Genomic DNA, 15,301 nt, shown 5'->3' on the forward strand with positions numbered 1-15,301 from the left:
GATGACCATCGCTGCAGATATTGGTGTAAGATCAGTATCACTGCAGATATAGGTGTGAGATCTCTATCACTGTAGATATTGGTATGAGATCACCGTCACTGCAGATATTGGTGTGAGACCACTATCACTGTAGATATAGGTGTGGGATCACTATCACTGCAGATATAGGTGTGAGATCACCATCACTGCAGATATAGCTGTGAGATCACCATCACTGCAGATACAGGTGTGAGATCACTATTACTGCAGATATAGGTGCGAGATCACTATCACTGCAGACATAGATGTGAGATCACTATCACTGTAGATATTGGTGTGAGATCACTATCACTGCTGATATAGGTGTGAGATCACTATCACTGCAGATATTAGTTCAGTTATAGGTGTGAGATCATTATCACTGCAGATATAGGTGAGATCACCATCACTGCACATATAGGTGTGAGATCACCATCACTGCAGATATAGGTTTGAGATCGCTATCACTGCAGATATTGGTGTGAGATCACTATCACTGCAGATATAGGTGTGAGATCACCATCACTGCAGATATTGGTATGAGATCACTATCACTGCTGATATAGGTGTGAGATCACTATCACTGCAGATATTACATCATATATAGTTGTGAGATCACTATCACTGCAGATATAAGTGTGAGATCACTATCACTGCAGATATTGGTGTTAGATCACTATCACTGCAGATATAGGTGGGAGATCACTATCACTGCAGATATAGGTGTGAGATCACTATCACTGCAGATATAGGTGTGAGATCACCAACACTGCAGATGTTGCTTCAGATATATGTGTGAGATCACTATCACTGTTGAAATAGGTGAGATCACCATCACAGCAGATATAAGTGTGAGATCACCATCACTGCAGACATAGGTGTGAGATCACTATCACTGCAGATATAGCTGTGAGATCACTATTACTGCAGATATAGGTGTGAGATTGCCATCCCTGCAGATATTGGTCTGGGACAACTATCAGTGCAGATATAGATGTGAGATCACTATCACTGCGGATATAGCTGTGTGATCACTATTACTGCAGATATAGGTGTGAGAGCACCGTCACTGCAGATATAGGTGTGAGATCACTATCACTGCATATATAGGTGTGAGGTCACTATCACTGCAGATATTACTTCAAATATAGGTGTGAGATCACTATCACTGCAGATATAGGTGAGATCACCATCACTGCAGAAATAGGTGTGATATCACCATCCCTGCAGATTTAGGTGTGACATCACTGCAAATATTGGTGTGAGATCACTATCACTGCAGATATAGGTGTGAGATCAACATCACTTCAGATATAGGTGTGAGATCACCATCACTGCAGATATTGGTGTGAGATCACTATCACTGCTGAAATAGGTGTAAGTTCACTATCACAGCAGATATTGCTTCAGATATAGGGGTGAGATCTCTGTCACTGTAGATATTGGTGTGCTATCTTCAACACTGCAGATGTAGGTGTGAGATCACCATTACTTCATATATAGTTGTGAGATCACTATCACTACAGATATAGGTGAGATTACCATCACTGCAGATATGGGTGTGAGATCACAATCATTGCAGAGATAGGTGTGAGATCACTATCACTGCAGAAATAGGTGTAAGATCACCATCACTGCAGTTATTGGTGTGAGATCATTATCACTGCAGATATAGGTGTGAGATCACTATCACTAAAGGTATAGGTGAGATCACCATCACTGCAGATATAGGTGTGAGATCACTATCACTGTAGATATAGGTGTGAGATACCTATCACTGCAGATATTACTTCAGATATAGGTGGGAGATCACCATCACTGCAGATATTGGTGTGAGATCACTATCACTGCAGATATAGGTGTGAGATCACTATCACTGCAGATACAGGTTTGAGATCTCTATCACTGTAGATATTGGTGTGAGATAACTATCACTGCAGATATAGGTCTGAGAGCACTATCACTGCAGATATAACTTCAGATATAGGTGTGAGATCACTTTCACTGCAGATATTACTCCAGATATAGGTGAGAGATCAGTATCACTGCAGATATAGGTGTGAGATGACCATCACTGCAGATATAGGTGTGAGATTAGCATCACTGCAGATGTAGGTGTGAGATCACTGTCATTGCAGATATAGATGTGAGATCACCATCACTGCAGATATAGGTGTGAGATTACTATCACTGCTTATATAGGTGTTAGATCACCATTACCTCATATATAGTTGTGAGATCACTATCACTACAGATATGGGTGAGATCACCATCACTGCAGATATAGGTGTGAGATCACTATCACTGCAGATATAGGTATAAGATCACCATCACTTCATTTATTGGTGTGAGATCACTATCACTGTAGATTAGGTGTGAGATCACTATCACTGCAGATATAGGTGTGAGATCACTATCACTGCAGATATAGGTGCGAGATCATTATCACTGCAGATAGAGGTGTGAGATCATCATTACTTGAGTTATAGGTGTGAGATCACTATAACTGCAAATACAGGTGTGAGATCACCATCCCTGCAGATTTAGGTGTGAGATCACTATCACTGCAGATATTGATGTGAGATCACTATCACTGCAGATATAGGTGTGAGATCACCATCACTGCAGATATATGTGTGAGATCACTATCACTGCAGATATAGGTGTGAGATCACTATCACTGCAGATATAGGTGTGAGAACACCATCACTGCAGATATAACTTCAGATATAGCTGTGAGATCACTATCACTGCTGATATAAGTGAGATCACCATCACAGCAGATATAGGTGTGAGATCACCATCACTGCATATATAGGTGTGGGATCACTATCACTGCAGATATAGGTGAGATCACCATCACTGCAGATATAGGTGTGAGATCACCATAACTGCAGTTATGGGTGTTAGATCACTATCATTGCAGAGATTGGTGTTAGATCACTATCACTGCTGATATAGGTGTAAGATCACCATCACTGCAGATATAGGTGTGCGATCACTATTACTTCATATATAGTTGTGAGATCACTATCACTGCAGATATAGGTGGGAGATCACTATCACTGCAGATATAGGAGTGAGATCACTATCACTGCAGATATATGTGTCTGCTCTCTATCACTGTAGATATTGGTGTGAGATCACCATCACTGCAGCTATAGGTGTGAGATCACCATCACTGCAGATGTTACTTCAGATATATGTGTGAGATCACTATCACTGCTGAAATAGGTGAGATCACCATCACAGCAGATATAGGTGTGAGATCACTATTACTGCAGATATAGGTGTGAGATTGCCATCACTTCAGATATTGGTGTGGGATGACTATCACTGCAGATATAGGTGTGAGATCACTATCACTGCAGATATAGCTGTGAGATCACTATTACTGCAGATATAGGTGTGAGATTGCCATCCCTGCAGATATTGGTGTGGGATGACTATCAGTTCAGATATAGGTGTGAGATCACTATCACTGCGGATATAGCTGTGAGATCACTATTACCGCAGATATAGGTGTGAGAGCACAGTCACTGCAGATATAGGTGTGGGATCACTATCACTGCATATATAGGTGAGAGGTCACTATCACTGCAGATATTACTTCAGATATAGGTGTGAGATCACTATCACTGCAGATATAGGTGAGATCACCATCACTGCAGACATAGGTGTGAGATCACCATCCCTGCTGAAATAGGTGAGATCACCATCACAGCAGATATAGGTGTGAGATCACCATCACTGCAGATATAGGTGTGAGATCACTATTACTGCAGATATAGGTGTGAGATTGCCATCACTTCAGATATTGGTGTGGGATGACTATCACTGCAGATATAGGTGTGAGATCACTATCACTGCAGATATTGGTGTGAGATCACTATCACTGCAGATATAGGTGTGAGATCAACATCACTTCAGATATAGGTGTGAGATCACCATCACTGCAGATATTGGTGTGAGATCACTATCACTGCTGATATAGGTATAAGTTCACTATCACTGCAGATATTGCTTCAGATATAGGGGTGAGATCTCTGTCACTGTAGGTATTGGTGTGCTATCTTCAACACTGCAGATATAGGCATGAGATCACCATTACTTCATATATAGTTGTGAGATCACTATCACTAGAGATATAGGTGAGATCACCATCACTGCAGATATAGCTGTGAGATCACTATTACTGCAGATATAGGTGTGAGAGCACCGTCACTGCAGATATAGGTGTGAGATCACTATCACTGCATATATAGGTGTGAGGTCACTATCACTGCAGATATTACTTCAGATATAGGTGTGAGATCACTATCACTGCAGATATAGGTGTGAGATCACTATCACTGCAGAGATAGGTTTGAGATCTCTATCACTGTAGATAATGGTTTGAGATCACTATCACTGCAGATATAGGTCTGAGAGCACTATCACTGCAGATATAACTTCAGATATAGGTGTGAGATCACTTTCACTGCAGATATTACTCCAGATATAGGTGAGAGATCAGTATCACTGCAGAAATAGGTGTGAGATGACCATCACTGCAGATTTAGGTGTGGGATTAGCATCACTGCAGATGTAGGTGTGAGATCACTGTCATTGCAGACATAGGTGTGAGATCACCATCACTGCAGATATAGGTGTGAGATTACTATCACTGCTTATATAGGTATGAGATCACCATTACTTCATATATAGTTGTGAGATCACTATCACTACAGATATAGGTGAGATCACCATCACTGCAGATATGGGTGTGAGATCACTCACTGCAGATATAGGTGTAAGATCACCATCACTGCATTTATTGGTGTGAGATCACAATCACTGTAGATTAGGTGTGAGATCACTATCACTGCAGATATAGGTGTGAATTCACTATCACTGCAGATATAGGTGTGAGATCATTATCACTGCAGATATAGATGTGAGATCACCATTACTTGAGTTATAGGTGTGAGATCACTATAACTGCAGATACAGGTGTGAGATCACCATCACTGCTGATATAGGTGTGAGATCACCATCACTGCAGATATTGTTGTGAGATCACAATCACTGCTGATATAGGTGTGAGATCACTATCACAGCAGATATAGGTGAGATCACCATCACTGCAGATATAGGTGTGAGATCACCATCACTGCAGATATAGGTGTGATATTACTATCACTGGAGATATACGTGTGAGATGACCATCGCTGCAGATATTGTTGTAAGATCAGTATCACTGCAGATATAGGTGTGAGATCTCTATCACTGTAGATATTGGTATGAGATCACCGTCACTGCAGATATTGGTGTGAGACCACTATCACTGTAGATATAGGTGTGGGATCACTATCACTGCAGATATAGGTATGAGATCACCATCACTGCAGATATAGCTGTGAGATCACCATCACTGCAGATACAGGTGTGAGATCACTATCACTGCATATATAGGTGTGAGATCTCTATCACTGTAGATATTGGTATGAGATCACCGTCACTGCAGATATTGGTGTGAGACCACTATCACTGTAGATATAGGTGTGGGATCACTATCACTGCAGATATAGGTGTGAGATCACCATCACTGCAGATATAGCTGTGAGATCACCATCACTGCAGATACAGGTGTGAGATCACTATTACTGCAGATATAGGTGCGAGATCACTATCACTGCAGACATAGATGTGAGATCACTATCACTGTAGATATTGGTGTGAGATCACTATCACTGCTGATACAGGTGTGAGATCACTATCACTGCAGATATTAGTTCAGTTATAGGTGTGAGATCATTATCACTGCAGATATAGATGAGATCACCATCACTGCACATATAGGTGTGAGATCACCATCACTGCAGATATAGGTTTGAGATCGCTATCACTGCAGATATTGGTGTGAGATCACTATCACTGCAGATATAGGTGTGAGATCACCATCACTGCAGACATTGGTGTGAGTTCACTATCACTGCTGATATAGGTGTGAGATCACTATCACTGCAGATATTACATCATATATAGTTGTGAGATCACTATCACTGCAGATATAAGTGTGAGATCACTATCACTGCAGATATTGGTGTTAGATCACTATCACTGCAGATATAGGTGGGAGATCACTATCACTGCAGATATAGGTGTGAGATCACTATCACTGCAGATATAGGTGTGAGATCACCAACACTGCAGATGTTGCTTCAGATATATGTGTGAGATCACTATCACTGTTGAAATAGGTGAGATCACCATCACAGCAGATATAAGTGTGAGATCACCATCACTGCAGATATAGGTGTGAGATCACTATCACTGCAGATATAGCTGTGAGATCACTATTACTGCAGATATAGGTGTGAGATTGCCATCCCTGCAGATATTGGTCTGGGACAACTATCAGTGCAGATATAGATGTGAGATCACTATCACTGCGGATATAGCTGTGTGATCACTATTACTGCAAATATAGGTGTGAGAGCACCGTCACTGCAGATATAGGTGTGAGATCACTATCACTGCATATATAGGTGTGAGGTCACTATCACTGCAGATATTACTTCAAATATAGGTGTGAGATCACTATCACTGCAGATATAGGTGAGATCACCATCACTGCAGAAATAGGTGTGATATCACCATCCCTGCAGATTTAGGTGTGACATCACTGCAAATATTGGTGTGAGATCACTATCACTGCAGATATAGGTGTGAGATCAACATCACTTCAGATATAGGTGTGAGATCACCATCACTGCAGATATTGGTGTGAGATCACTATCACTGCTGATATAGGTGTAAGTTCACTATCACAGCAGATATTGCTTCAGATATAGGGGTGAGATCTCTGTCACTGTAGATATTGGTGTGCTATCTTCAACACTGCAGATGTAGGTGTGAGATCACCATTACTTCATATATAGTTGTGAGATCACTATCACTACAGATATAGGTGAGATTACCATCACTGCAGATATGGGTGTGAGATCACAATCATTGCAGAGATAGGTGTGAGATCACTATCACTGCAGAAATAGGTGTAAGATCACCATCACTGCAGTTATTGGTGTGAGATCATTATCACTGCAGATATAGGTGTGAGATCACTATCACTAAAGGTATAGGTGAGATCACCATCACTGCAGATATAAGTGTGAGATCACTATCACTGTAGATATAGGTGTGAGATACCTATCACTGCAGATATTACTTCAGATATAGGTGGGAGATCACCATCACTGCAGATATTGGTGTGAGATCACTATCACTGCAGATATAGGTGTGAGATCACTATCACTGCAGATACAGGTTTGAGATCTCTATCACTGTAGATATTGGTGTGAGATCACTATCACTGCAGATATAGGTCTGAGAGCACTATCACTGCAGATATAACTTCAGATATAGGTGTGAGATCACTTTCACTGCAGATATTACTCCAGATATAGGTGAGAGATCAGTATCACTGCAGATATATTGGTGTGAGATGACCATCACTGCAGATATAGGTGTGAGATTAGCATCACTGCAGATGTAGGTGTGAGATCACTGTCATTGCAGATATAGATGTGAGATCACCATCACTGCAGATATAGGTGTGAGATTACTATCACTGCTTATATAGGTGTGAGATCACCATTACCTCATATATAGTTGTGAGATCACTATCACTACAGATATAGGTGAGATCACCATCACTGCAGATATAGGTGTGAGATCACTATCACTGCAGATATAGGTATAAGATCACCATCACTTCATTTATTGGTGTGAGATCACTATCACTGTAGATTAGGTGTGAGATCACTATCACTGCAGATATAGGTGTGAGATCACTATCACTGCAGATATAGGTGCGAGATCATTATCACTGCAGATAGAGGTGTGAGATCATCATTACTTGAGTTATAGGTGTGAGATCACTATAACTGCAAATACAGGTGTGAGATCACCATCCCTGCAGATTTAGGTGTGAGATCACTATCACTGCAGATATTGATGTGAGATCACTATCACTGCAGATATAGGTGTGAGATCACCATCACTGCAGATATATGTGTGAGATCACTATCACTGCAGATATAGGTGTGAGCTCACTATCACTGCAGATATAGGTGTGAGAACACCATCACTGCAGATATAACTTCAGATATAGCTGTGAGATCACTATCACTGCTGATATAGGTTAGATCACCATCACAGCAGATATAGGTGTGAGATCACCATCACTGCATATATAGGTGTGGGATCACTATTACTGCAGATATAGGTGAGATCACCATCACTGCAGATATAGGTGTGAGATCACCATAACTGCAGTTATGGGTGTGAGATCACTATCATTGCAGAGATTGGTGTTAGATCAATATCACTGCTGATATAGGTGTAAGATCACCAACACTGCAGATATAGGTGTGCGATCACTATTACTTCATATATAGTTGTGAGATCACTATCACTGCAGATATAGGTGGGAGATCACTATCACTGCAGATATAGGAGTGAGATCACTATCACTGCAGATATAGGTGTCTGCTCTCTATCACTGTAGATATTGGTGTGAGATCACCATCACTGCAGCTATAGGTGTGAGATCACCATCACTGCAGATGTTACTTCAGATATATGTGTGAGATCACTATCACTGCTGAAATAGGTGAGATCACCATCACAGCAGATATAGGTGTGAGATCACTATTACTGCAGATATAGGTGTGAGATTGCCATCACTTCAGATATTGGTGTGGGATGACTATTACTGCAGATATAGGTGTGAGATCACTATCACTGCGGATATAGCTGTGGGGTCACTATTACCGCAGATATAGGTGTGAGAGCACCGTCACTGCAGATATAGGTGTGGGATCACTATCACTGCATATATAGGTGAGAGGTCACTATCACTGCAGATATTACTTCAGATATAGGTGTGAGATCACTATCACTGCAGATATAGGTGAGATCACCATCACTGCAGACATAGGTGTGAGATCACCATCCCTGCTGAAATAGGTGAGATCACCATCACAGCAGATATAGGTGTGAGATCACGATCACTGCAGATATAGGTGTGAGATCACTATTACTGCAGATATAGGTGTGAGATTGCCATCACTTCAGATATTGGTGTGGGATGACTATCACTGCAGATATAGGTGTGAGATCACTATCACTGCAGACATTGGTGTGAGATCACTATCACTGCAGATATAGGTGTGAGATCAACATCACTTCAGATATAGGTGTGAGATCACCATCACTGCAGATATTGGTGTGAGATCACTATCACTGCTGATATAGGTGTAAGTTCACTATCACTGCAGATATTGCTTCAGATATAGGGGTGAGATCTCTGTCACTGTAGGTATTGGTGTGCTATCTTCAACACTGCAGATATAGGCGTGAGATCACCATTACTTCATATATAGTTGTGAGATCACTATCACTAGAGATATAGGTGAGATCACCATCACTGCAGATATAGCTGTGAGATCACTATTACTGCAGATATAGGTGTGAGAGCACCGTCACTGCAGATATAGGTGTGAGATCACTATCACTGCATATATAGGTGTGAGGTCACTATCACTGCAGATATTACTTCAGATATAGGTGTGAGATCACTATCACTGCAGATATAGGTGAGATCACCATCACTGAAGACATAGGTGTGAGATCACCATCCCTGCAGATTTAGGTGTGAGATCACTATCACTGCACATATTGGTGTGAGATCACTATCACTGCAGATATAGGTGTGAGATCACCATCACTTCAGATATAGGTGTGAGATCACCATCACTGCAGATATTGGTGTGAGATCACTATCACTGCTGATATAGGTGTAAGTTCACTATCACTGCAGATATTGCTTCAGATATAGGGGAGAGATCTGTCACTGTAGATATTGGTGTGCTATCTTCATCACTGCAGATATAGGTGTGAGAATACCATTACTTCATATATAGTAGTGAGATCACTATCACTACAGATATAGGTGAGATCACCATCACTGCAGATATGGGTGTGAGATCACTATCATTGCAGAGATAGGTGTGAGATCACTATCACTGCAGAAATAGGTGTAATATCACCATCGCTGCTGTTATTGGTGTGAGATCATTATCACTGCAGATATAGGTGTGAGATCACTATCACTGCAGATATAGGTGAGATCACCATCACTGCAGATATAGGTGTGAGATCACTATCACTGCAGATATAGGTGTGAGATTACTATCACTGCAGATATATGTTTGAGATCACTATCACTGCAGTTATTGGTGTGAGATCATTATCACTGTAGATATAGGTGTGAGATCACTATCACTGCAGATATAGGTGAGATCACCATCACTGCAGATATAGGTGTGAGATCACTATCACTGCAGATATAGGTGTGAGATCACTATCACTGCAGACATAGGTTTGAGATCACTACACTGCAGACATAGGTGTGAGAGCACCGTCACTGCAGATATTACTTCCGATATAGCTGTGACATCACTATCACTGCTGATATAGGTGAGATCACTATCAGAGCAGATAAAGGTGTGAGATCACCATCACTGCATATATAGGTGTTGAATCACTATTACTGCAGATATAGGTGTGAGCTCACTATATCTGCAATTTAGGTGTGAGATCACTATCACTGCAGATATAGGTGAGATCACCATCACTGCAGATATAGGTTTGAGATCACCATCACTGCAGTTATGGGTGTGAGATCACTATCATTGCAGAGATAGGTGTTAGATCACTAACACTGCTGATATAGGTGTAAGATCACCATCACTGCAGATATAGGTGTGCGATCACCATTACTTCATATATAGTTGTGAGATCACTATCACTGCAGATATAGGTGTGAGATCACTATCACTGCAGATATAGGTGTTAAATCTCTATTACTGTAGATATTGTTGTGAGATAACTATCACTGTAGATATAGGTGTGAGATACCTATCACTGCAGATATTACTTCAGATATAGGTGTGAGATCACTATCACTACAGGTATAGGTGAGATCACCATTACTTCATATATAGTTGTGAGATCACTATCACTGCAGATATAGGTGTGAGATCACTATCACTGCAGATATAGGTGTTACATCTCTATTACTGTAGATATTGTTGTGAGATAACTATTACTGTAGATATAGGTGTGAGATACCTATCACTGCAGATATTACTTCAGATATAGGTGGGAGATCACCATCACTGCAGATATTGGTGTGAGATCACTATCACTGCAGATATAGGTTTAGAGATCTCTATCACTGTAGATAATGGTGTGAGATCACTATCACTGCAGATATAGGTATGAGATCACTATCACTACAGGTATAGGTGAGATCACCATCACTGCAGATATAGGTTTGAGATCACCATCACTGCAGTTATGGGTGTGAGATCACTATCATTGCAGAGATAGGTGTTAGATCACTATCACTGCAGATATAGGTGTGAGATCACTATCACTGCAGATATAGGTGTTAAATCTCTATTACTGTAGATATTGTTGTGAGATAACTATCACTGTAGATATAGGTGTGAGATACCTATCACTGCAGATATTACTTCAGATATAGGTGGGAGATCACTATCACTGCAGATATTGGTGTGAGATCACTATCACTACAGATATAGGTGTGAGATCACTATCACTGCAGATATAGGTTTGAGATCTCTATCACTGTAGATAATGGTGTGAGATCACTATCACTACAGGTATAGGTGAGATCACCATCACTGCAGATATAGGTGTGAGCTCACTATCACTGCAGATATAGGTGTGAGATCACTATCACTGCAGATATAGGTGTCAAATCTCTATTACTGTAGATATTGTTGTGAGATAACTATCACTGTAGATATAGGTGTGAGATACCTATCACTGCAGATATTACTTCAGATATAGGTGGGAGATCACCATCACTGTAGATATTGGTGTGAGCTCACTATCACTGCAGATATAGGTGTGAGATCACTATCACTGCAGATATAGGTGTCAAATCTCTATTACTGTAGATATTGTTGTGAGATAACTATCACTGTAGATATAGGTGTGAGATACCTATCACTGCAGAAATTACTTCAGATATAGGTGGGAGATCACCATCACTGCAGATATTGGTGTGAGATCACTATCACTGCAGATATAGGTGTGAGATCACTATCACTGCAGATACAGGTTTGATATCTCTATCACTGTAGATATTGGTGTGAGATCACTATCACTGCAGATATAGGTCTGAGAGCACTATCACTGCAGATATAACTTCAGATATAGGTGTGAGATCACTTTCACTGCAGATATTACTCCAGATATAGGTGAGAGATCAGTATCACTGCAGATATAGGTGTGAGATGACCATCACTGCAGATATAGGTGTGAGATTAGCATCACTGCAGATGTAGGTGTGAGATCACTGTCATTGCAGATATAGGTGTGAGATCACCATCACTGCAGATATAGGTGTGAGATTACTATCACTGCTTATATAGGTGTAAGATCACCATTACTTCATATATAGTTGTGAGATCACTATCAATACAGATATAGGTGAGATCACCATCACTGCAGATATAGGTGTGAGATCACTATCACTGCATATATAGGTATAAGATCACCATCACTGCATTTATTGGTGTGAGATCACTATCACTGTAGATTAGGTGTGAGATCACTATCACTGCAGATATAGGTGTGAGATCACTATCACTGCAGATATAGGTGCGAGATCATTATGACTGCAGATAGAGGTGTGAGATCATCATTACTTGAGTTATAGGTGTGAGATCACTATAACTGTAGATACAGGTGTGAGATCACCATCCCTGCAGATTTAGGTGTGAGATCACCATCACTGCATATATAGGTGTGGGATCACTATTACTGCAGATATAGGTGAGATCACCATCACTGCAGATATAGGTGTCAGATCACCATCACTGCAGTTATGGGTGTGAGATCACTATCATTGCAGAGATCGGTGTTAGATCACTATCACTGCTGATATAGGTGTAAGATCACCATCACTGCAGATATAGGTGTGCGATCACCATTACTTCATATATAGTTGTGAGATCACTATCACTGCAGATATAGGTGGGAGATCACTATCACTGCAGATATAGGAGTGAGATCACTATCACTGCAGATATAGGTGTCTGCTCTCTATCACTGTAGATATTGGTGTGAGATCACCATCACTGCAGCTATAGGTGTGAGATCACCATCACTGCAGATGTTACTTCAGATATATGTGTGAGATCACTATCACTGCTGAAATAGGTGAGCTCACCATCACAGCAGATATAGGTGTGAGATCACTATTACTGCAGATATAGGTGTGAGATCACTATCACTGCAGACATAGATGTGAGATCACTATCACTGTAGATATTGGTTTGAGATCACTATCACTGCTGATATAGGTGAGATCACCATCACAGCAGATATAGGTGTGAGATCACCATCTCTGCATATATAGGTGTGGGATCACTATTACTGAAGATATAGGTGTGAGATCACTATCTCTGCAGTTTAGGTGTGAGATCACTATAACTACAGATAGAGGTGAGATCACCGTCACTGCTGATATAGGTGTAAGATCACCATCACTGCAGATATAAGTGTAAGATCAACATCACTGCAGATATAGGTGTGCGACCACCATTACTTCATATATAGTTGTGAGATCACTATCACTGCAGATATAGTGGGAGATCACTATCACTGCAGATATAGGTGTGAGATCACTATCACTGCAGATATAGGTCTGAGATCACAATCACTGCAGATGTTGCTTCAGATATATGTGTGAGAATACTATCACTGCTGAAATAGGTGAGATCACTATCACAGCAGATATAGGTGTGAGATCACCATCACTGCAGATATAGGTGTGAGATTACTATTACTGCAGATATAGGTGTGAGATTGCCATCACTTTAGATATTGGTGTGGGATGACTATCACTGCAGATATAGGTGTGAGATCACTATCACTGCAGATATAGCTGTGAGATCACTATTACTGCAGATATAGGTGTGAGATTGCCATCCCTGCAGATATTGGTGTGGGACGACTATCAGTGCAGATATAGGTGTGAGATCACTATCACTGCGGATATAGATGTGAGATTACTATTACTGCAGATATAGGTGTGAGAGCACCGTCACTGCAGATATAGGTGTGAGATCACTATCACTGCATATATAGGTGTGAGGTCACTATCAATGCAGATATTACTTCAGATATAGGTGTGAGATCACTATCACTGCAGATATAGGTGAGATCACCATCACTGCAGACATAGGTGTGAGATCACCATCCCTGCAGATTTAGATGTGAGATCACCATCACTGCAGATATTGGTGTGAGATCGCTATCACTGCAAATATAGGTGTGAGATCAACATCACTTCAGATATAGGTGTGAGATCACCATCACTGCAGATATTGGTGTGAGATCACTATCACTGCTGAAATAGGTGTAAGTTCACTATCACTGCAGATATTGCTTCAGATATAGGGGTGAGATCTCTGTCACTGTAGATATTGGTGTGCTATCTTCAACACTGCAGATGTAGGTGTGAGATCACAATTACTTCATATATAGTTGTGGGATCACTATCACTACAGATATAGGTGAGATCACCATCACTGCAGATATAGCTGTGAGATCACTATTACTGCAGATATAGGTGTGAGAGCACCATCACTGCAGACATAGGTGTGAGATCACTATCACTGCATATATAAGTGTGAGGTCACTATTTCTGCAGATATTACTTCAGATATAGGTGTGAGATCACTATCACTGCAGATATAGGTGAGATCACTGCAGACATAGGTGTGAGATCACCATCCCTGTAGATTTGGGTGTGAGATCACTATCACTGCAGATATTGGTGTGAGATCACTCTCACTGCAGATATAGGTGTGAGATCACCATCACTTCAGATATAGGTGTGAGATCACCATCACTGCAGATATTGGTGTGAGATCACTATCACTGCTGATATAGGTGTAAGTTCACTATCACTGCAGATATTGCTTCAGGTATAGCGGTGAGATCTGTCGCTGTAGATATTTGTGTGCTATCTTCAACACTGCAGATATAGGTGTGAGATTACCATTACTTCATCTATAGTTGTGAGATCACTATCACTACAGATATAGGTGAGATCACCATCACTGCAGATATAGGTGTGAGATCACTATCATTGCAGAGATAGGTGTGAGATCACTATCACTGCAGAAATATGTGT

Source organism: Triturus cristatus, chromosome 1_1, assembly GCF_964204655.1.
Source record: "Triturus cristatus chromosome 1_1, aTriCri1.1, whole genome shotgun sequence".
Lineage (NCBI taxonomy): Eukaryota > Metazoa > Chordata > Amphibia > Caudata > Salamandridae > Triturus > Triturus cristatus.